Source organism: Loxodonta africana, chromosome 5, assembly GCF_030014295.1.
Source record: "Loxodonta africana isolate mLoxAfr1 chromosome 5, mLoxAfr1.hap2, whole genome shotgun sequence".
In the NCBI taxonomy this organism is placed as follows: domain Eukaryota; kingdom Metazoa; phylum Chordata; class Mammalia; order Proboscidea; family Elephantidae; genus Loxodonta; species Loxodonta africana.
Window position 1 is genome coordinate 81,915,165 of NC_087346.1, and position 23,451 is coordinate 81,938,615.

The window sequence follows — 23,451 nt, forward strand, 5'->3', positions numbered from 1 at the left end:
TGTGTGACTTGTTCAGTGATGTATGTCCAGCACCTGGAACAGTTCATGGTATACCAAAAAACCAAACCCAGTGCCATCGAGTCGATTCCGACTCATAGCGACCTTACAGGACAGAGTAGAACTGCCCCATAGAGTTTCCAAGGAGCGCCTGGTGGATTCGAACTGCTGACCCTTTGGTTAGCAGCTGTAGCACTTAACCACTACGGCACCAGGGTTTCCACTTATGGTATATAAACTAAAAAAAACCAAACCTGTTGCTGTCAAGTTGATCCTGACTCATAGTGACCCTATAGTAGGTGTCTAATCACTCATTTAACAAATATTATTTAGTGGTTCCCAGGAATCAGATGCTGTTTTATGTGCTTGTGAGACTGATGTAAATAAGATAGAGTTCATATCCTTGAAACACCTACATTTTTTTGGTGGAATTGGGGAGGATAAAAAACCCATTGCCGTCGAGTCAATTCCGACTCATAACGACCCTATAGGACAGAGTAGAACTGCCCCATAGAGTTTCCAAGGAGCGCCTGGTGGATTCAAACTGTCGACATTTTCATTAGCAGCCATAGCGCTTAAACCACTACACCACCAGGGTTTCCACTGGGGAGGACAGGTACTAAGAACATGAACTCTTTAGTGCTATGAAGAGGTAGAGAGTAACACTGGGGTGGGTACTACTTTAGTTAGAGTGTAAGTGGGTAACCTCTTTTAGGAAGTGACCTTTAAGTTGAGACCTGAATGACACAGACTTGTGAATATCAAAGAAAAAGAACAAGTACAAACGTGAACAACTTTATTCAAGGAATAGAAAGAAGAGCGACAAGGCAGGAGTGTAGTAAATGTAAGGAGGAAAGTTGAAAGAAAGAATGGCAGAGAGGGGGGCAGATCACATTGGGCACCGAGGCTATGATAAGAAGTTTTGGATTTTTTCTGGTTGTAAAGGCAAAACAATGGAATGTTTTGAGTAGGACATATTGGGATTTTATTTAGGTTTGAAGAAAACAATCACTTCTGATATTGAGAGAGTGGTGGACTATCAGGGAGTAAGGTTGAACAGGTAGACTACTGAGGGGAGTGTCGTAATTCTTTAGACCAGACATGGCAGTAGCTTGGACTTGGGGTGTAGTGGTGGAGATGGTCCAAAGAAGTTGATTTTGTAATATAGTTTGTAGCTAAACTACATAGGATTTGATAGGATTTGCTGATGATTGGTTATGGGCCTTGGAGCAAAGAGATGATTCCTAAGATTTAGGACTAAGCAACTGGTTGCCATTTACTGAGATGGGGAAGGCTTTGGGTAGCAATAAGTACAGAAAATTAGAAAAGTAGTAAGAATCAGTTGCACTGTTATATGAATATGAAGAAATGTTTAAGTTGTTTATTTTTATATTAGAAATAAAGAAATGTTGAAGGTTTTTTTGTTGTTGTTAGTTGAATAGTTAGCAGTCTCTATTTTCAGCTCATTGTGCTTACTACCCATAAAAGACACCCACTGCCGTCGAGTACAGGAATCCCTAAATATGTTAATATTTGAGCAATGATGGATGAATTTGTTTTAAAATTACAGTCTTTCTAGGAGGTTGTATTTTTTGGTACAAGGTTGCAGCCAAAGAGCAGTTTTGAAATCATGGGGGTTTTCCTCTTTGGTCAAGAGTATTTAGATCCTTAATTCTTCTCTTGATCGTAGTAAAATATCCATTTTCTACAGCTGGTGCGTTCTTCTCAGACTGAGTCTCTGTTTCCATGGTCTGGAGAAAGGGGTATAAGCCTTCTCTGGGGATCTCCATAAACCAGTGCATTTGAGTGGGAAATTCTGTGTTCCTACCTGAGTTCTGTTGTACATGGCATTGCTATGAGTTGGAACCGACTCCATGGCACCTAACAACAACCTGAGTTCTTCAGATGTGTAGAACAGATAAATATCCTAGTTTGGAGGGCTTTTTTTTTAAATTTATTACTGATTGGTCAAAACTGCCTACTGCAAAGGAACCTTTATTACTTAGACAGACTTAATTTTTTTTTTCACAGAGGTGTGGGAGGACTTAATTATTGTTTCAACACACATTGGCATGCTTGGAACAATTCAGAAGGAAGTCAGAGAGTTATGAGACTTTAAGCCACGTTACTTATTCCATCTTTATTAGGTTGTGACTCGATGTTTATTTTACCAGTAAACATTCCCATAAGTACCAGGTAATGGGGCTTTATTCTATGGCCTGAGGGCCAAAATTCCTGAACTTGGTGAAACCAGCTAAAAAAGTGAATTCCAGAGATGGAATTTCTCCATGAAAAATGTGTTGCTTCCAGCCCTTGGTATTCACACCTAAGGCCTGTTGGCATCTGTTCTTTGGCTGGCTGAAACGGGCATGGTGGTACATAAAGGCAGTTTCCATGGAAATGATGCTGTGGCTTTGGAGATCAAAAGGCAACACCCTGAATTGTTTGGAGAGCCCAATAGACTTTGTAGTTCTCCAGAGAAACACTATAGCCAAGATTTTGGAATGTTTTCTTCTCCAGGTGCATTAGAACTATGTGTACAAAATAGAAGCTTGTAGTTTGCTTGTGAATTTACCTGTTCTAATCATTTTTTTTTAATCATTTTACCAACTGTTTTGCAACATCCATCTCTGCCACAAAGAAAACTGTCATGTTTCGTTTTTTCCCTTTCTCCTCTTTATTTTAATAAATAGGTGATGCATTAAGGCACACAGAATATGCTGAGCTTATAAATTTGGTAGCAGTTAATGATTCCTCTTTTTGATAAATCATGGGTCATCTATTCAGTGTACAATTTTTCCACACAGTTTTAACATATGCAAATGAACTTGCCGCCAGATGTGCTCACAGCTGAATTGCAGTACTGCCTGTAAACGAGGCTTTGACCGACGGTAGCGTTCTCTGGCATACGTGTAGTCTTTAAACTGATTCCTTGCTTTGTATTCAAGACACTAACCCCCTTATCACAATATTAATAGAAATTAAAGTGGAAGAAAATATTTTCCCATGAATGTGTCTTCCCATGATCACATTTCATTTTTGTGGATCTTGATTTAGACATGTTTCTTCTGAAAAGCTCCCACATTATAGATGTCAGAGCATCCTGAGGAATGACATGAGGCATATTTCTCCTGGCTGATGGAGATCGTCAGTGTAAAAGAACTGAATGCGCTGCATTTGTCTGTGGGATTTAAGTCTTTGGTTTCCAGGACCATTTTTGAGCTGGCAGGATGTATTGTGGCTAGTCCTAGTATTCAAAAAGCATAATATTCACCATGAAATAATGAAATACAGACTGGATATGTTGTACCAAGATTTACAATTGTATTAACGTGTACACATGAAATATGGACAGGGAATGGCGAAATTTGAAGAAGTTCTCTATGAAGTATTTATTTAACCCTTTATAATCTTTACTTCTCAGAGATTTCCAGACTCAACATAATCAAGCTACCTAGACCATACTTACTGCAGTTTTTCAAATATTCCTATAGAGAGAGGGTGCTTCCTCCCACCTCACAGGGGCTACACCTTAGCTCCTCTCTGGGACAGTTCCCTTTTGCTGCAACCACATTTCCGTGCTAGTTCAACGTAAAGCCCTCACCTCTAATTCCTTCTTTCAGCCCTCATCAGTGGAGAATCAGGTGCATACTTGCCAGAATATTCTCTCTTATGTCTCTACATTCTCCTTCCCCCACCACCAAAAAAGGACATTTGACTCTGGATTGTGTTATACATTTATCTGGAATTGTAATTTCTCTGTACCAAAAAAAAAAAAACCTATGTTCAAATAGTGAGCTCTAAAAAAAAAAAAAAATTTTTTTTTTTTAACTAGGGTTTAAATCAACTGTGAAACTGGCTGTTTGCCATTTAATACACAGAATTATAGGGTGAAAATATATAGAAGGGTCATTGGAGAGCATTTATCAGTGTTTTGCCATCATTTTCATTAAAGGGCTAGTAACAACAGAGGAAAAAGACCTTATCCACCAGCGGTCTGGAGGCATAGAGTCCAGCCCAGAATAAGCATAATATGTCTTTGAAGTCTTCTATTTTATCTTAAAAATTCCTGGAACTTTGAATTTTACTTCAATGTATATCCTTGCTTATTTTCTAATAGTTAACATCGAGGACAATGGTCCATATTTATCCTGCACTTTTGTGTAGCATGTAGCACATGTCCATGTATTTTAAGAATAAAAAAATTACGGCCCGAACAAATGTGTTTGGTTGTAGATGAGTGAACTGAGGTCTAGAAATGTGAAGAGATTTACTTATGATCACCATGGCAGAACCAGCACAAGAATTCAGGTTCAATGACTTCCAGTCCAATGGGCTTTCCATCAAATTCTGACAAATGTTTCAACCTGATGTCTTTTCCACATGGGTTCCTGGAAACCAGGGTTTCTGTAAGTCAGGAAAATCTTTGGAACTTGACTAAACCACATTTAACCTAGTGTCTGTGGCATATAATTAAAGCTGGAAAAGTACTGTAAGAGTAACATACATCTATATATGCCTCTGGTAGCAGCCTAGCTCAGAGGAGGAGTGTGTGTGGGTGTGAGAGAGAATATCGAGGGTAGGTGATGATGGTGGTGGCAGTGGTGGGTAGCATTCAACAGTAGATCATCATATTTTCCCATTTTCTAAAACCACTGTGATTTCCTGAAGCCCATTAGTCTGGTTGCTGAAGGAAAACTTGTTTAGTGAGTTCTGTAGCGTCTGATTCTAGTGGAACTCATGAGAATTAGGTGTGGCCGATATAAAAATTTTTCTAAACTTTGTTCAGAGTCACTTTGTACTCTATTTGTGAGCTTGATCTAAATAGTCCTGTTCACTATCTCCCAGATAAAATCCATGGATAAAAAGAACTTGATTTTTTTCAACATGGAGGATATATGTAAAAGAAAATTGAGTGATTGAACAAATGGATGAAACCTTGTGAATAACCAGTACTTAAATTTACATTGCCATTTTCAGAGGAAGCCAACCTGTAACTCTAAAGCCATGTTCAAGTCTTCAGACCTTTATGTATAAGGAAAAAATTCTGGTTATTCAAACTAAAATTGATGAGGAGAGAAAAGATAATTCTGTGTCCTTTGAAAGCATGTAATACAAGGAAAGTGTAGATACTCTAACGAGACAGATATAAGGAAAAACCTTAATTGTTGCTTCTCATGGGTGTTCGTTGTTGTTATTAGGTGCCGTCGAGTTGGTCCTGACTCATAGTGACCCTGTGTATAACAGAATGAAACACTGCCTGGTCCTGCACCATCCTCATGATTGCTACACTTGAGTCCATCATTGTAGCCGCTGTGTCAGTTCATCCTGTTGAGGGCCTTCTTCTTTTTTGCTGACCCTCCGCTTTACCAAGGATGATGTCCTTCTCCAGGAACTTGTCTCTTCTGATAACATGTCCACAGTATGTGAGATGAAGTCTCACCATCCTCGCTTCTAAGGAGCATTCTGGCTGTACTTTTTCCAAGACAGATTTGTTCATTCTTTTGGCCATCGATGGTATATCCAATATTCTTTGCCAGCACAGCAACTCAAATAGAAGGATATAAATTTTTTTTTTCCTGGAGAAAAAGGTAATGAGGCATTCTGGAAGGAGAAATAGCAAGGACAAGATGATGGAAATGGGTAAGTAATGTGTTCTTTCAGGGAAATGGTAAAGAGAAAAGGCAAGTCCAGGTCAGACTGAGAAGGGCATTCATGGCATTTGGGAGATAGCCAAGATTTTTCAGCCGAGAAATCACTTGATTGAATATGGTTCTTTAAAATGATATCACTGACCGGAACTTGTAGAATTGGTTGTGGTGGTGGGTACATCAATGTTATCTAATTCTGTAACTACTTTTTTTTTTTTTATATACAACCCCGCCCCCAAAAGTTTTTAAAATATTTTAATGTGTTTCACGTGAAGGTTTACAGAGCAAAATAGTTTCCCATTCAACAATTTGTACACTGAATGTTCCAAGACATTGGTCACAGTCCCCTCAATGTGTCAGCACTTTCCCCATTTCTGCTGTGGGTTCCCTGTTACCTTTCCTCTGGTTTTCCTACCTTTGCTCCAGCCAGAGTGGCTACTTGCAAGTTCCTAAGACTCCAGGCACTACTCACTAAAATAGGATGTAGAACATTGTCTTTATGAACTATGTTATGCCAGTTGACATAGATGTCCCCCAAGTCTATGGTCCTCAGCCTTCAAGCTTAGTAACTTTGCCCTGTGAGGTGTTTGGTGATGTCTGGGAAGTTTCCACAACTATGCACCTTGTGTGCTCTATTGCCTACATTAATATACGTGCAGTATCCACAAATATGTATGTAGTAATACCTGCAACCCAACCTATATCAGCAGTTGTTCTCCGTTGTACCCTCCCTCTTCTCTTCAGCATAGCCCTGTAACTTTACACCCATTCATAGATTGTCAGTTTGTCATACTATGGTGGCTTGTGTGTTGCTGTGATGCTAGAAGGTATGCCACAGGTATTCCAAACACCAGCAGAATCACTCATGGTGGACAGGTTTCAGTGGAGCTCCCAGACTAACACAGACTAGGAAGAAGGACCTGGTGATATACTTCTGAAAAAATTGGCCAGTGAAAACCTTGTGACAGCAGAACATTGTCTGATAAAATGCCGGAAGATGATCCCCTAAGGTTGGAAGGCACTCAAAATATGACTGGGAAAGAGCTGCCTCCTCAAAGTAGAGTTGACGTTAATGACATGGATGGATTCAAGCTTTTGGGACCTTCATTTGCTGATGTGGCATAACTCAAAATTAGAACAAACAGCTGTAAACATCCATTAATAATCAGAATGTGGAATGTACGAACAATGAATCAAGGAAGATTGGAAGTCGCCAAAAATGAAATAGAGAGGCGGGGCCAAGATGGCAGAATCGCCGGATGCTTCCTATGAACCCTCTTACAATAAAGACCAAAAAAAACAGCTAAAATGATTATATTTATGACAACCTAGGAGCCCTGATCATCAAAGGCAAAGTTAGAAAACGGACCAAGCGGCAGGGGGAGAGACAGTTCAGAAGCGGAGAGGAGTTGCCAGACATGAATTGCCAGGATCCCTCAGGCACCGTTCCCGGGAGTGGCTGCGGAAGACTGGTACTAGCGTTCGGCTGCAGTTCACACAGGGAGAAGCAGCCAGCCGCATATCCTACTCACACTTCCGGAACCAGAGAAAAATGGCGCTCTCGGGAAAAGCTAAGTGCTTGTGTATATTTGACCAAGACTCCTACCCCCTAGCCAGCTTCAGTGGCTGTTGATTTCCCTGGGCCTGAGATAGGCCCTGTTGAGCACCTGGAGCCATCCTCCCAGCCTTGGAGAAGGAATAAATTCACAGTTGAGGGAAAAGATAATTTCCCAGCTCCACTAACCTGGGTAGCCCAGGACAGAAGCAGCTCCTGTCCAGGCATAAACAGTCTGTAGACTTTGAATACCTTTCCCTACTGCATGGATTTGTGTGGGCCTATTTCAGGAGAATAGTCCCTTGTTGGCAGACTACAACTGTTTCAGCTGTGTGGTGGAGAGGTGGGTGTTTGATGTTTGACACCACTTTGCCTATTAAACAGGGTCCCAGCTACCCACATTAGGGGCCTAAGGACTAGTGGCTCCACTCAGGTCACCCAGCCACCCGTGAAGGGATCCAAGGATAACTGGTGCCTCCCAGTCCTTACCACCAAAAACATTGAGTACCCATGGTCCTTCTGCAGAACCCCCCCCCCACCTGTATGCTTTAGGGAAGAGGGACACGCTTTCCTCAGAGACACGTGAGGGACGATTTTTAGCCCCCTGCCTTGTTCAGAGCATGACCCCCTGCTGCAACCAGATACCAGTACCTACACCAATCATCCCTGCCCCTCTAAGACTGTAGGACAGAGCCTGTATCACACACTTGATGATCAGCTACCTGGACACCTGAGCTGAATTCATACGAGAAAAGGGAATGGATTCCTAGACCGATATACCTGATAAGAGCTCTAGCCATCTGAGGACATGATGTCAGAGCTCCAAAGGCGAAAATAATCAAGCTAGCTCACTCAAAGCAACACATTTGGGCATATCAAAACAAAATAAAGCAAGGAGCTACAATACAGTAAGCAATCATAAAATAAACTAATACAATACCATAGATGGCACGGAGACAACAGTTAATATCAAGTAACATAAAGAAATAGACCATGATCGCCTCGACAAGCTTTCAAAACAAAGAATCAACAAATCTTCTGAATGAAGGTGCCTTCCTGGAATTACTAGATTCAGAATTCAAAAGATTAGTATACACAGCTTTCCAAGACATCAGAAATGAAATTAGGAAGATCAGGCAATACGCAGAACAAGCCAAGGAACACACAGATAAAGCAACTGAAGGAATTAGAAAGATTATTCAGAACATAATGAAAAGTTTAATAAGCTGGAAAAATCCATAGACAGCAATCAAATTTAGAAGATTAACAATAAAATTACAGAATTAGACAACTCAATAGAAAGTCAGAGGAGCAGAACTGAGCAAGTGGAAGGTAGAAGTGGTGAACTTGAAGATAAAGTACTTGGCACCAATATATTTGAAGAAAAATCAGATAAAAGAATTAAAAAAATGAAGAAACCTTAAGAATCATGTGGGACTCTATGAAGAGAAATAACCTACGAGTGATTGGAGTAGCAGAACAGGGAGAGATAACAGAAAATACAGAGAAAATTGTTCAAGATTTGTTGGTAGAAAACTTCCCTGATATCATAAAAGATGAGAAGATATCTATCCAAGGTGCTCATCAAACTCCACATAAGGTAGATTTTAAAAGAAAGCCACCAAGACATAATCAAACTTGCCAAAACCACAGATAAAGAATTTTAAGAGCAACTAGGGATAAACAAAAAGTCACCTACAAAGGAGAGCCAATAAGAATAAGCTCTGACTACTTGGCAGAAACCATGCAGGCAAGAAGGCAATGGGATGACTTATATAAAGTATTGAAGGAAAAAAAAAATGCCAGCCAAGAGTCATATATCGAGCAAAACTGTCTCTCAAATATAAAGGTGAAATTAGGACATTTCTAGATGAACGGAAGTTTACAGAATTCATAAAATCTAAACCAAAACTACAAGATATACTAAAGGGAGTTTTTTGGTTAGGAAGTCAATAATATCAGGTATCAACCCAAGACTAGAACACTGAACGGAGCAATCAGATGTCAACACAGACAGGGAAATCACAAAAATAAATCCAGATAAAAAAGCACTCAAAACAGGGAAACAATGATGTTATTATGTAAAAGAAGACAACATTAAAATAATAAAGAGGGACTAAAATTTTTTTTTTTTTTAAGAAATGTCATAGATCTTTCATATGGAGAGGAAGAGAAGGCAATATAAAGAAATAAAAGTTAGGTTTAAATTTTAGAAAAATAGGGCTAAATATTAAGGTAACCACAAAGGAGACAAACTATCCTACATATCAAAATAAAATACAAGAAAAAAATAGACTCAGCAGAAACAAAATCAACAACAAATATAGGAAAAGACAATAGGTAAACTACTCAGCACAAAAAATTAAGTGGGAAAAAGAAACTGTCAACAACACACAAAGACATCAAAATGACAGCACTTAATTCATACCTATCCATAATTACCCTGAATGTAAATGGACTAAATGCACCAATAAAGAGACAGAGAGTGGCAGAATGGATTAGAAAACACGATCCATCTTTAATGCTGCCTACAAGAGACACACCTTAGACTTAGAGACACAAATTAAAACTCAAAAGATGGATAAAAATATATCGAGCAAACAACACTCCAAAAAGAGCAGGAATGGCAATATTAATTTCTGACAAAATAGACTTTAAGGTTAAATCCACCACAAAGGATAAGGAAGGACACTATATAATGATGAAACGGACAATATATCAGGAGGATATAATCATATTAAATGTTTATGCAACCAATGACAAGGCTGCAGGACACATAAAACAAACTCTAACAGCATTGAAAAGTGAGATAGACAGCTCCACAACAAGAGTAGGAGACTTCAACTTATCACTTTCATTGAAGGACAGGACATCCAGAAAGAAGCTCAATAAAGATATAGAAGATCTAAATGCCACAATCAACCAACTTGACCTTATGGACATATACAGAACACTCCACCCAACAGCAGTCAAATACACTTTCTTTTCCAGTGCACATGGAACATTCTCTAGAATAGACCGCATATTAGGTCATAAACAAGTCTTAACAGAATCCAAAACATTAAAATATTACAAAGCATCTTCTCTGACCGTAAGGCCATAAAAGTAGAAATCAATAACAGAAGAAGCAGGGAAAAGAAATCAAACACTTGGAAACTGAAAAATACCCTGCTCAAAAAAGACTGGATTATAGAAGACATTAAGGATGGAATAAAGGAATTCATAGAATCCAATGAGAATGAAAACTTCTTCTCAGAACCCTTGTGACACAGCAAAAGCAGTGCTCAGAGGTCAATTTATATCAATAAATGCACACAACCAAAAAGAAGAAAGGGCCAAAATCAAAGAATTACCCCTACAACTTGAACAAATAGAAAGAATGCAACAAAAGAAATCCTCAGGCACCAGAAGAAAGGAAATAAATAAAAATTAGAGTGGAATTAAATGCAATAGAAAACAGAAAAAAATTTGAAAAAATTAATAAGACCAAAACCTGGTTCCTTGAAAAAATTAACAAAATTGATAAACCATTGGCCAAGCTGACAAAAGAAAAACAGGAGAGGAAGCAAAAAAACCTGAGTAAGAAATGAGAAGGGCAATACTACAACAGACCCAACTGAAATTAAAAGGATCATATCAGATTACTATGGAAAATTGTACTCTAACAAATTTGAAAATCTAGAAGAAATGGATTAATTCCTAGGAACACACTGCCTACCTAAACAACACAAACAGAGGTAGAACAACTAAATAGACCCATAATATAAGAAGAGATTGAAAGGTAATCAAAAAACTCCCAACAAAAAAAAGCCCTGGCCCTGAAGAGTTCTACCAAACTTTCAGAGAAGAGTTAACACCACTACTACTAAAGGTATTTCAGAGCATAGAAAAGGACGGAATACTACCAAACTCATTCTATGAAGGCACCATATCCCTGATACCAAAACCAGGTAAAGACACCACAGAAAAAGAAAATTACAGACCTATATCCCTCATGAACTTAGATGCAAAAATCCTCAACAAAATTCTAGTCAATAGAATTCAACAACATATCAAAAAAAACAATTCACCATGACCAAGTGGGATTCATACCGAGTATGCAGGGATGGTTCAACATTAGAAAAATCCACCACATAAATAAAACAAAAGACAAGAATCACATGATTTTATCAATTGATGCAGAAAAGGCATTTGACAAAGTTAAATACCAATTCGTGATAAAAAACTCTCAGCAAAATAGGAATAGAAAGAAAATTCCTCAACATAATAAAGGGCATTTATACAAAGCCAACAGCCAACATCATCCTAAGTGGAGAAAGTCTGAAAGCATTCCCCTTGAGATAGGGAAACAGACAAGGATCCCCCTGATCACCACTCTTATTCAATATTGTGGTGGAGGTCCTAGCCAGAGCATTTAGGCTAGATAAAGAAATAAAGGGCATCCAGATTGGCAAGGAAGAAGTAAAAGTATCTCTGTTTGTGGATGACATGATCTTATACACAGAAAACCCTAAGAATCCTCAAGAAAGCTACTGAAACTAGTAGAAGAGTTCAGCAGAGTATCGGGATACGAGATAAACATACAAAACTCAGTTGGATTCCTCTACACCAACAAAAAGAACATCGAAGAGGAAATCACCAAATCAATGCCATTTACAGTAGCCCCCAAGAAGATAAAATACTTAGGAATAAATCTTACCAGAGACATAAAAGTCTTATACAAAGAAAACTACAAAACACTTGTGGAAGAAACCAAAACAGACCTACGTAAATGGAAAAACATACATTGGTCATGGATAGGAAGACTTAATATTGTAAAAATATCTATTCTACCAAAAGCGATCTATAGATACAATGCAATTCCGATCCAAAATCCAGTGACATTTTTTAATGAGATGGAGAAACAAATCACCGACTCCATACGGAAGGAAAAGAGGCCCCAGGTGAGTAAAACATTACTGAAAAAGAAGAACAAAATGGGAGGCCTCAGTACACCTGATTTTAGAACCTATTATACTGCCACAGTAGTCAAAACAGCCTGGTACAGGTACAACAACAGATACATAGACCAATAGAACAGAATTGAGAATCCAGACATAAATCCATCCACAAATGAGCAGTTGATATTTGACAAAGGCCCCAAATCAGTTAAATGGGGAAAAGACAGTCTTGTTAACAAATGATGCTGGCATAACTGGAACTCCATCTGCAAAAAAAATGAAACAAGACCCATACCTCACACCATGCACAAAAACAAACTCAAAATGAATCAAAGACCTAAATACAAAATCTAAAATGATAAAGATTATGGAAGAAAAAATACGGACAAAGTTAGGAGCCCTAATACATGGCATAAACAGTATACAAAACATTACTAACAATACCGAAGAGAAACCAGATAACTGGGAGCTCCTAAAAATCAAACACCTATGCTCATTCAAAGACTTCACCAAAAGAGTAAAAAGATTACCTACAGACTGGGAAAACGTTTTTAGGTATGACATTTCTGATCAGCGCCTGATCTCTAAAATCTATACGATACTGCAAAAACTCAACTACAAAAAGCCAAATAACCCAATTAAAAAATGGGCAAACGTATGAACAGGCACTTCATTAAAGAAGACATTCAGGTAGCTAACAGATACATAAGGAAATGCTCACGATCTTTAGCCATTAGAGAAATGCAAATCAAAACTACAATGAGATTCCATCTCACTCCAGCAAGGCTGGCATTAATCCAAAAAACAAAATGATAAATGTTGGAGAGGTTGTGGAGAGACTGGAACACTTATATACTGCTGATGGGAATGTAAAATAGTACGGCCACTCTGGAAATCGATTTGGTGCTTCCTTAAAAAGCTAGAAATAGAACTACCGTATGATCCAGGAGTCCTACTCCTTGAAATATATCCCAGAGAAATAAGACCCTTTACACAAACATATGCACACCCATGTTTATTGCAGCACTGTTTATAATAGCAAAAAGATGGAAGCAACCAAGATGCCCATCTACGGATCAATGGATAAATAAATTATGGTATATTCACAAAAAGGAATACTCTGCATTGATAAAGAACAGTGATGAATCTGTGAAACATTTCATAACGTGGAGGAAACTGGAAGGCATTATGCTGAGTGAAATTAGTCAGTTGCAAAAGGACAAATATTGTATAAGACCACTATTATAAGAACTGGAGAAATAGTTTAAACAGAGAAAAATATATTCTTTGATGGTTACGAGAGGGGGGAGGGAGGAAGGGAAGGAGAGGGGTGTTCACTAATTAGATAGTAGATAAGAACTACTTCAGGTGAAGGGAAAGACAACATACAATACAGGAGAGGTGAGCACAACTGGACTAAACCAAAAGCAGTTTCCTCAATAAACTGAAATCTTCAAAGGCCAGCGTAGCAGGGGCAGTGGATTTGGAGACCATGGCCTCAGGGGACATCTAAGCCAATTGGCATAATAAAATCTATTAAGAAAACTCTGCATCCCACTTTGGCGTCTGGGGTCTTAAACGCTAGCAGGTGGCCATCTAAGATGCATCAATTGGTCTCAACCCACCTGGAGCAAAGGAGAATGAAGAACACCAAGGACACATGGTAATTATGAGCCCAAGAGACAGAAAGGGCCACATAAACCAGAGACTACATCAGCCTGAGACCAGAAGAACTAGATGGTGTGCGGCTACAACTGATGACTGCCCTGACAGGGAACACAACAGAGAACCCCTGAGGGAGCAGGAGAGCAGTGGGACGCAGACCTTAAATTCTCCTAAAAAGATCAGACTTAATGGTCTGACTGAGACCTTCTGTTGGCCCAAGACAGGAACCATTCCCAAAGCCAACTCTTCAGATAGGGATTGGACTGTACAATGGGATAGAAAATGATGCAGGTGATGAATGAGCTTCTTGGATCAAGTAGACACATGAGGCTATGTTGGCATCTCCTGTCCGAAGGGGAGATGAGACGGTAGGGGGAGTCAGAAGCTGGCCGAATGGACACGAAAAGAGAGAGTGGAGGGAAGGAGTGTGCTGTCTCATCAGGGGAAGAGCAATTAGGAGTATATAGCAAGGTGTATATAAATTTTTGTATGAGAGACTGACTTGATTTATAAACTTTCACTTAAAGCACAATAAAAATTTAAAAAAATGAAATGGAATGCATAAAAATTGATATCCTAGGCATTAGTGAGGTGGAATGTCTGGCATTGGCCAATCATGTGGCCTGCTATGCTGGGAATTACAAATTGAAGAGGAACGGCGTTACATTCATCATCCAAAAGAGCATTTCAAGATCTATTCTGAAACACAGTGCTGTCAGTGATAGGATAATATCCATAGAATTACAAGGAAAACCAGTTAATATGATTATTATTCAAATTTACACACTAATCATTAATCCCAAAGATGAAGAAATTAAAGGTTTTTACCAGCTTCTGCAATCTGAAATTGATCAAACATGCAATCAAGATGCATTACTAGTTACTGGTGATTGGATTGCTGAAGTTGGAATGGAAGCAGGATCTGTGGTTGGAAAATATGAACTTGGTGATAGATACAATGCCGGAGATCAGGTGATAGAATTTTGCAAGACCAATGACTTATTCATTGCAAATACCATTTTTTCAGCAACATAAATGGTAATTATACAGGTGGACCTCAATGGATGGAATACACAGAAATCAAATCAACAACAGCTGTGGAAAGAGACCATGAAGAAGCTCGATATTACCAGCCAGAACAAGGTTGGGCTGACTGCTGAACAGAACAGCAGTTGTTTGTATGCAAGTTTAAGTTGAAGCTGAAGAAAATCGAAAGACCTCAAGAACCAAAGTACAACCTTGAGTGTACCCCACCTGAATTTAGAAACCATCTCAAGAATAGATTTGATGCATTGAACACTAATGATGGAAAACCAGATAAGCTGTGGAATGACATCAGGGACATCATACATGAAGAAAACAAAAGGTCATTAAAAAAAACAGGAAAGCAAGAAAAGACCAAAATTGACATCAGAAGAGACTCTGAAACTTGCTCTTGAACATAGGGTAGCTAGAACCACCAGAAGAAATGATGACCTAAAAGAGCTGAACAGAAGATTTCAAAGGGCAACTTGAGAAGACCAAGTAAAGTATTATAATGAAATGTTATAAAGACCTGGAGTTAGAAAACCAAAAGGGAAGAATATGCTTGCCATTTCTCAAGCTGAAAGAACTGAGGAAAAAATTCAAGCCTCCAGTTTCAATATTGAAGGATTGTGTGGGCAAAATATTGAACAATGCAGGAAGCATCAAAAGAAGATGGAACGAATACACAGAGTCACTGTACCAGAAAGAATTGGTTGACGTTTAACCATTTCAGGAGGTAGCATATGATCAAGAACTGAGCTATTGAAGAAAGAAGTCCAAGCTGCACTGAAGTCATTGGTGAAAAACAAGGCTCCAGGAATTGACAGAATACCAATTGAGATGTTTCAACAAACAGATGCTGCGCTGGAGGTACTCACTCATCTATGCCAATAAATTTAGAAGACAGCTGTCTGCCCTGTTGACTGGAAGAGATCCATATTTGTGACTATTCCAAAGAAAGATTATCTAACAGAATGGGAAAATTATCAAACAATACCATAAATATATCACACACAAGTAGAACTTTGCGGAAAATAATTAAAAAATGGTTGCAGCAGTGTACGTCAACAGGGAACTGCCAGAAATTCAAGCCAGATTCAGAAGAGGACATGGAACAAGGGATATCATTGCTGATGTCAGATGGATCTTGGCTGAAAGCAGAGAATACCAGAAAGATGTTTACCTGTGTTTTATTGACTATTCAAAGGCATATGACTGTGCGGATCACAACAAGTTATGGAATACATTGTGAAGAATGGGAATTCAAGAACACTTAATTGTGCTCATGAGGAACCTGTGCATAGACCAAGAGGCAGTCCCTTGAACAGAACAAGGGGATACTGTGGGGCATATCCTTTCATCATACTTATTCAGTCTGTATGCTGAGCAAATAATTTGAGAAGCTGGACTATATGAAGAAGGAATTGGCATCAGGATTGGAGGAAGACTCATTAACAACCTTTGATATGCAAATGACACAGCCTTGCTTGCTGAAAGTGAAGAGAACTTGAAGCACTTACTGATGAAGATCAAAGATCACATCCTTCAGTATGGATTACACCTCAACATAAGGAAAACAAAAATCCTTACAACTGGACAATAAGCAATATCATGATAAATGGAGAAAAGATTGAAGTTGTCAAAGATTTTATTTTACTTGGATCCAAAACACCTGTAGAAGCAGCAGTTAAGAAGTCAAATGATGTATTACACTGGGCAAATCTGCTGCAAAAGACCTATTTCAAGTGTTAAAAAGCAAAAATGTCACTTTGGGGACTAAGGTGTGCCTGACCCCCCCCCCCAAAAATTTTTTTTTTTTAAGCCACACGGTATTTGTAATCACCTTATAAGTATGTGAAAGTTAGACAATGAATAAGGAAGACCAGAAAAGAATTGATGACTTTTAATTGTGGTGTTGATGAAGAGCATTGAATATACCATGGACTACCAGAAGAACGAACAAATCTGTCTTGGAAGAAGTACAGCCAGAATGCTCCTTAGAAGCGAGATGACAAGACTTTGTCTCATATACTTTGAACATGTTATCCGGAGGGCCAGTCCCTGGAGAAGGGCATCATGGTTAGTAAAGTAGAAGGTCAGTGAAAAAGGAGAATACCGTCATGAGATGGATTGACACAGTAGCTGCAACGATGAGCTCAACCACAGCAAAGATTGTGAGGATGACACAGAACCACGCAGTGTTTCTTTCTGTTGTACATAGGGTCACTATGACGGCACCCAACAACAGCATCTGAAACCCAGCCTATATCCGCAGGTGGGTGTGCTCCCTTGTACCATCGCACTCCTCTTTAGCACACCTCTCTACTTGTATATCCATTTGTAGATTATTATTTGTTAATACTATTGTGGTAGGGGTGTCCATGTTATGGTAATTACTGTGATTGCCTTTTATTCTTGCATTCCTCTCAGTGATTTCCTTTGCCTTGGTTCTGTTGTGCTGAGTTCTCCTTATTGGATAATGTCTTTCCCTTCACCTGTCTTCTTTCTAGTTGGCGATTCTCTCTCCTTCCCCCTCCTATCCAGTTACCATCAAAGAATGTTTTTGTGTGTGTCACCCCTTTATTTATTTTTATAGTAATAGCCTCCTACAATTTTTTTTGTGATTGACTTATTTCATTTAGTGTAATATGTTCCAGGTTCATCCATATTGTGAGATGTTTCATGGATTCATCATTGTTCTTTATCATTGCGTAGTATTCCATTGTGTGCATGCACCATGCTTCTTTATCCATTTATCTGTTGGTGGCACTTAGGTTGTTTCCATCTTTTTGCTATTGTGAATAGTGCTGCAATGATCATAAGAATATCTATGTTTATTCGTGTCATGACTCTTATTTCCTGGGGTATATACCTATGAATGGGATTGCTAAATCATATGGTATTTCTATTTCTAGCTTTTTAAGGAAGCACCACACTGTTTTCCATAGTGGTGGTACCATTTTACATTCCTACCAGCAGTGTAAGAATTCCAATCCCCCCACAACATTACCAGTATTTGTTGTTTTCTGTTTTTTTGAATAGTGCCATTATTGTTGGAGTGAGATGTGTGTCAACTTGGCTAGGCTGTGATTCCCAGTATTGTGTGATTGTTCACCATTTTGTCATCTGATGTGATTTTCCTATGTGTTGTAAATCCTCCCTCTATGATGTTAATGAGACAGGATTAGAGGCTGTTATGTTAACAAAGCAGAACTCAGTCTATAAGATTAGGTTGTATCTTGAGTCAATCTCTTTGGAGATATAAAAGAGAGAAGTGAGCAGAGAGACAGAGGGACCTCCTGCCACCAAGAATGAAGAACCAGGTGGGGAGTACATTCTTTGGACCCGGGGTCCCAGTGCTGAGAAGCTCCTGGACCAGGGAGAGATTGATGATAAGGACCTTCCTTCACCACTGAGAGAGAAACCCTTCCCCTAGAGTTGGCATCCTCCTGGAATGTGAGAGAATAAATTTCTCTTTGTTAAATCCATCCACTCATGGTATTTTCTGTTACAGCAGCACAGATGGTATCTCGTTGCAGTTTTGATACGTGTCTCTCTGAAGGCTAATGATTGCGAGCATTTCTTCATGTGTTTGCTGCCTCAATGTCTTTTTTGGTGAAGTGCTATCCATGTCTTTTGCCCATTTTTTAATTGGATTCTTTCTGATTTTATTATTGAGGTGTTGAAGTTTTCTATAAATTTTAGAGATTAGACCCTTGTCAAGTATGTCATAGCAAAAGATTTTTCCCAGTTTGTAGGTTCTCTTTTTACTCTTTTGGAGAAGTTTTTGATGAGCATAAGTGTTTAATTTTTAGGAGTTCCCCTTTATGTAGTTCATCTTCTGCTGTTTGTACATTTTTAGTTATGTTTGGTATTCTAATTATGCCGTATATTAGGACCCCTAACATTGTCCTTATTTTTTCTTCCATGATTTTTATAGTTTTAGGTTTTATATTTAGGCATTTGGAGCCCTGGTGGCACAGTAGTTAAGAGCTTGGCTGCTAACCAAAAGGTTGGCAGTTCAAATCCACCAGCTGCTCCTTGGAAATCCTGTGGGGCAGTTCTACTTTGTCCTATAGAGTTGCTATGAGTTGGAATCAACTCGATGGGAACTTTTTTTTTAGGTATTTGATCCATCGTGAGTTAATTTTTGTGAATGGTGTAAGTCCTGTTTCATTTCTCTATAGACAGACATCCAGTTTTGCCAGCACCGTTTGTTAAAGAGACTTTCTCTTCCTCATTTAATGGATTTTAGCTCTTTGTTGAAGATTAGGTGTCCACAGGTGGATGGATTTACGTCTGGGTTCTCAATTCTGTTCCATTGGTCTATACGTTTATTGTGCCAGTACCAGGCTGTTTTGACTACTGTGGCTGTATAGTAGGTTCTGAGATCAGGAAGTGTGAAGCCTTTTCTTTAATAGTGCATTACTTACTTGGGGCCTTTTATTCTTCCATATAAAGTTACTGATTAGATTTTTCATCTCTTTGAAGAATACTGTTGGGATTTGGATTGTGATTGCATTATATCTGTATTTTGCTTTGGGTAGTACTGACATTTTCAGAACTTTAAGTCTTCCTATCCAAGAGCCTGGTATATTTTTCCATTTATGTAGTTCTCTTTTGGTTTTTACTGGGCTTTTGGTTTCTTGCAGTAGTGTTTTGAAGTTTTTGTATAAGTCTTTTACATCCCTGGTCAAATTTATTCCTAAGTTCTTTATCTTTTGAGGAGCTTTTGTAAATGGTATTGCTTTCCTGGTTTCTTTTCAAACTTCTCTTTTTTGATGTAGAGAAATCTGACTAATTTTTGTATGCCGATCTTGTATCTCGCCAGTTTGATGAATCTATTTCAGTAGCTTTCTTGAGGATTCTTTGGGATTTTCCATATATAGGACCATAGTGTTTGTGAATAGGGGTAGTTTTTTTTTTCTTTTATGATTTTTATTGTGCTTTAAGTGAAAGTTTACAAATCAAGTCTCTCACACAATAACTTATATACACCTTGCTACATACTCCCAATTACTCTCCCCCTAATGAGACAGCCCGCTCTCTCCCTCCATTCTCTCTTTTCGTGTCCATTTCACCAGCTTCTAACCCTCTCTATCCTCTCATCATTCCTCCAGGCAGAAGGTGCCAACATAGTCTCAAGTGTCCACCTGATCCAAGAAGCTCACTCCTCGCCAGCATCCCTCTCCAACCCACTGTCCAGTCCAATCCATGTCTGAAGAGTTGGCTTTGGGAATGGTTCCTGTCCTGGGCCAACAGAGGTTCTGGGGGCCATGACTACCGGGGTTCTTCTAGTCTCAGTCAGACCGTTGAATAGGGGTAGTTTTACTTCTTTCTTATCAGTTTGAATGTGCTTCTATTCCTTTTCTTGCCTTATTGTTCTAGCTAGGACTTCCAATACAATGTTGAATAGGAGTGGTGATAAAGGGCAGCCTTATCCTGTTTCTGTTCTCAAGGGTAATGCTTTCAGTCTCTCTCTGTTGAGGATAATGTTGGCTGTTGGTTTTGTATAAATGCCCTTTATGATGTTGAGGATTTTCCCTTCTATTCCTATTTTGCTGAGAATTTTAATGAGGAATGGGTGTTGGATTTTATCAAATGCTTTTTCTGCATTGACTGAGATGATCATGTGATTCTTTTCCTTTGTTTTATTTATGTGATGGATTAAGTTGATTGCTTTTCTAATGTTGAACTATCCTTGCATGCGTGGTATAAATCCTACTTGGTCATGATGTATTTTTGTTTTGATATGCTGTTGAATCCTATTGGCTAGAATTTTGTTGAGAATTTTTGCTTCTATATTTATGAGGGATATTGGTCTGCAGTTTTCTTTTTTAGTGACGTCTTTGCCTGGCTTTGGTATCAGGGTTATTCTGGCTTCATAGAATAATTTAGGAATATTCCTTCCTTTTCTATCTTTTGGAATAGTTTGAGTAGAATTGGTGTGAACTCTTGCCTGAATATTTGGCTTCTCCAGTGAAGCCTTGGCGGGGGCTTATTTTTGTTGGGAGTTTTTTTTTAATGACCTCTTCAATTTCTTCTTTTGCTATGGGTCTATTCACATTTTCAACCTCAGTTTGTGTTGGCTTAGGTAGGTATGTTTGTCTATTTCCTCTAGGTTTTCGTATTTATTGGAGTGCAATTTTTCGTAGTATTCTATCATGATCCTTTTTATTTCAGTTGTAATGTTACCCATGTCATTTCTTATTTGGGTTATTTATGTCTTCTCCTATGTGTGTGTGTGTGTGTGTATATATATATATTTTATTAATTTGGCCAGTAGGTTGTTGATTTTATTGATCCTTTCAAAACCGGTTTTTAGTCGTGTTGATTCTTTCTATTGTTTTTCTGTTCTCTGTTTCATTTATTTCTGCTGTAGTTTTTATGATATTTTTTCTTCTGGTGACTATGGGCTTCTTTTGCTGCTCATTTTCTAATTGTTCAAGTTGTGGGGTTAATGTTTTGATTTTTGCCCTTCTTTTTGAAGTGTTTTATTTATTGCTATAAATTGACCTCTGAGCACTCCTTTTGCTGTGTCCCAAAGGTTTTGGTAGGTCGTTTTTTCATTCTTGTTTGATTCTAGGAATTTTTTTGTTTCATCTTTAACTTTTTTTTTTTATTACCCAATAGTTTTTAAGCAGGGTGTTGTTCAGTTTCTATGTATTTGATTTTTTTTCCTTATCCTTCCTGTTAATGATTTCTACTTTTATTAAGTTATAATCAGAGAAAATGCTTTGCATTTTTTTTTTTTTGATGTTTTTCAGTTTGTGGCCTAAAATATGGCCTGTTCTGGAAAATGATCCATAAGCATTGGAGAAAAATGTGTACTTTACTGCTCTTGGGTGAAGTGTTCTGTATATGTCTATGAGGTTGAGTTGGCTAATTGTTGTATTTAGTTGTCTTGTAGCTTTGTTGAGTTTCTTTCCAGTTATTCTGTCCTTCACCAAAAGTGGCATGTTAAAGCCTTCTAGTATTATTCTGGAAATGCCTGTTAATGTGTTCAATACTGTTAGAATTTGTTTTATATATTTTGGAGCTCTGTCATTGGGTGTGTATATATTTATTATGGTTGTGGCCTCTTGGCGGATTGAGCCTTTAATCATTATATAATATCCTTCCTTGTCTTTTATGGTGGATTTTGACTTAATGTTTATTTTATCAGAGATTAATATTGCCACTCCTGCTCTTTTTTGGTTATTGTGTGCTCGATGTATCTTTTTCCATCCTCTAAGTTTTAGTTTATTTATAGATTTGTGTCTAAGGTGTGTCTCTTGCCGACAGCATATCAAGGGGTTGTGTTTTAATCCATTCTGCCACTCCCATCTCTTTACTGGTGCATTTAGGCCATTTACATTCTGTGTGATTATTGATAGTTATGAGTTTATTGCTGTCATTTTGTTATGCTTTTTTTTTTGGTGCTGTTGACAGTTTCTTCATTCCACTTAATTTTCTGTGCTGAATTCTTTTTGATTGTGGATTTTCTTTTCTTTTCCTTCACTATTGTTGGTTTTATGTACACTGAGTCTTATCCTTTTCTTCTTTTTTATTTTAATGAGTAAGTTTGTTAACTTTCTCTGCGGTTATCCAGGAATTTACCTTTTTCATCCTGTTTAAAGCAGACATTTATTTCTTGATATCATCTTGACTTCCTCTCTATATGGAAGTTCTAAACCTATAGCATTTACTCCCCTTAATGTTTTTAAGTTGTCCTCAGTTACAGATCAACGTCCTGTTTTTAGCTTTTTTTTTTTTTTTGAGAGTTCTTTATCTGGGTTGATATCTGGCTGATATTGTCATGTGTTTTAATCTCAGGTTGTCTAGTGGTGTTAGTTTTCTGTTGGTAGGACTCCCTATGATATTTTTTATAAACTTGATCTGGTTTTTACAAATTCCCTTAATTTCTGTTTATCCGGGGATGTCCTAATTTTGCCATTGTAGTTGAGGAATAATTTTGCTGGACATGTAATTCTTGGTTGGCAGTTTTTTTCTTTCAAGGTTTTATATATGCCTTCTTGACATTGTCTCCTTGCCTGCATGGTTTCTTTTGGCTTTTCAATTCCACATTTTTGCACATTTCATTATAATACTTTACTTTGTCTTCTCACACTGCCCTTTGAAATTCTCTGTTCAGCTCTTTTATGTGATCAGTTCTTCCATTTGCTACTCTATGTTCAAGAGCAAGATTGAGTCTCTTCTGACATTCATTTCAGTCTTTTATTTCTTTGCTGTCTTTAGAAAAGCTAATTTTATCTCTAATTGACTGAGGAGATGACAATATATACAGTTAAAATAAAGTCATGTACAGTGAGATAGAGAGATATAGGTGCAGGAATTTTGTGAGAAAAGAATGAAACTACCTGTAAAAACCCCAAGACATTTAGAAACAGTGACCCATCCAAGACTGTACAGATGGCAGGAATCAGTCACAAAATGATTGCTTAGCAAACTAGAGAAGAGAGGGAGAGCCCAGAGAGGGCATATCCATATTATGTGTTTGTTTATCCACATGATTTAATATTAAATGAAAAAATATCCAGATATAAAACTTTTTAATAGCCATCATATTTTTAAGAAACAAAAATGCGCATGTGTATAAAACATTAGAATTAAATTC

The 23,451-nt window shown here is 38.1% G+C and overlaps 1 protein-coding gene across 1 annotated transcript in view; it reads left to right on the forward strand.

The window, feature by feature from the left end:
* LOC100665526 (afamin) overlaps positions 1-23,451 on the forward strand; it is a 109,156-nt gene that overhangs the window by 23,412 nt on the left and 62,293 nt on the right. The window contains 1 exon segment of the mRNA XM_023553361.2: positions 5,199-5,640. The gene's annotated coding sequence lies outside the window, so the exon portion shown is untranslated.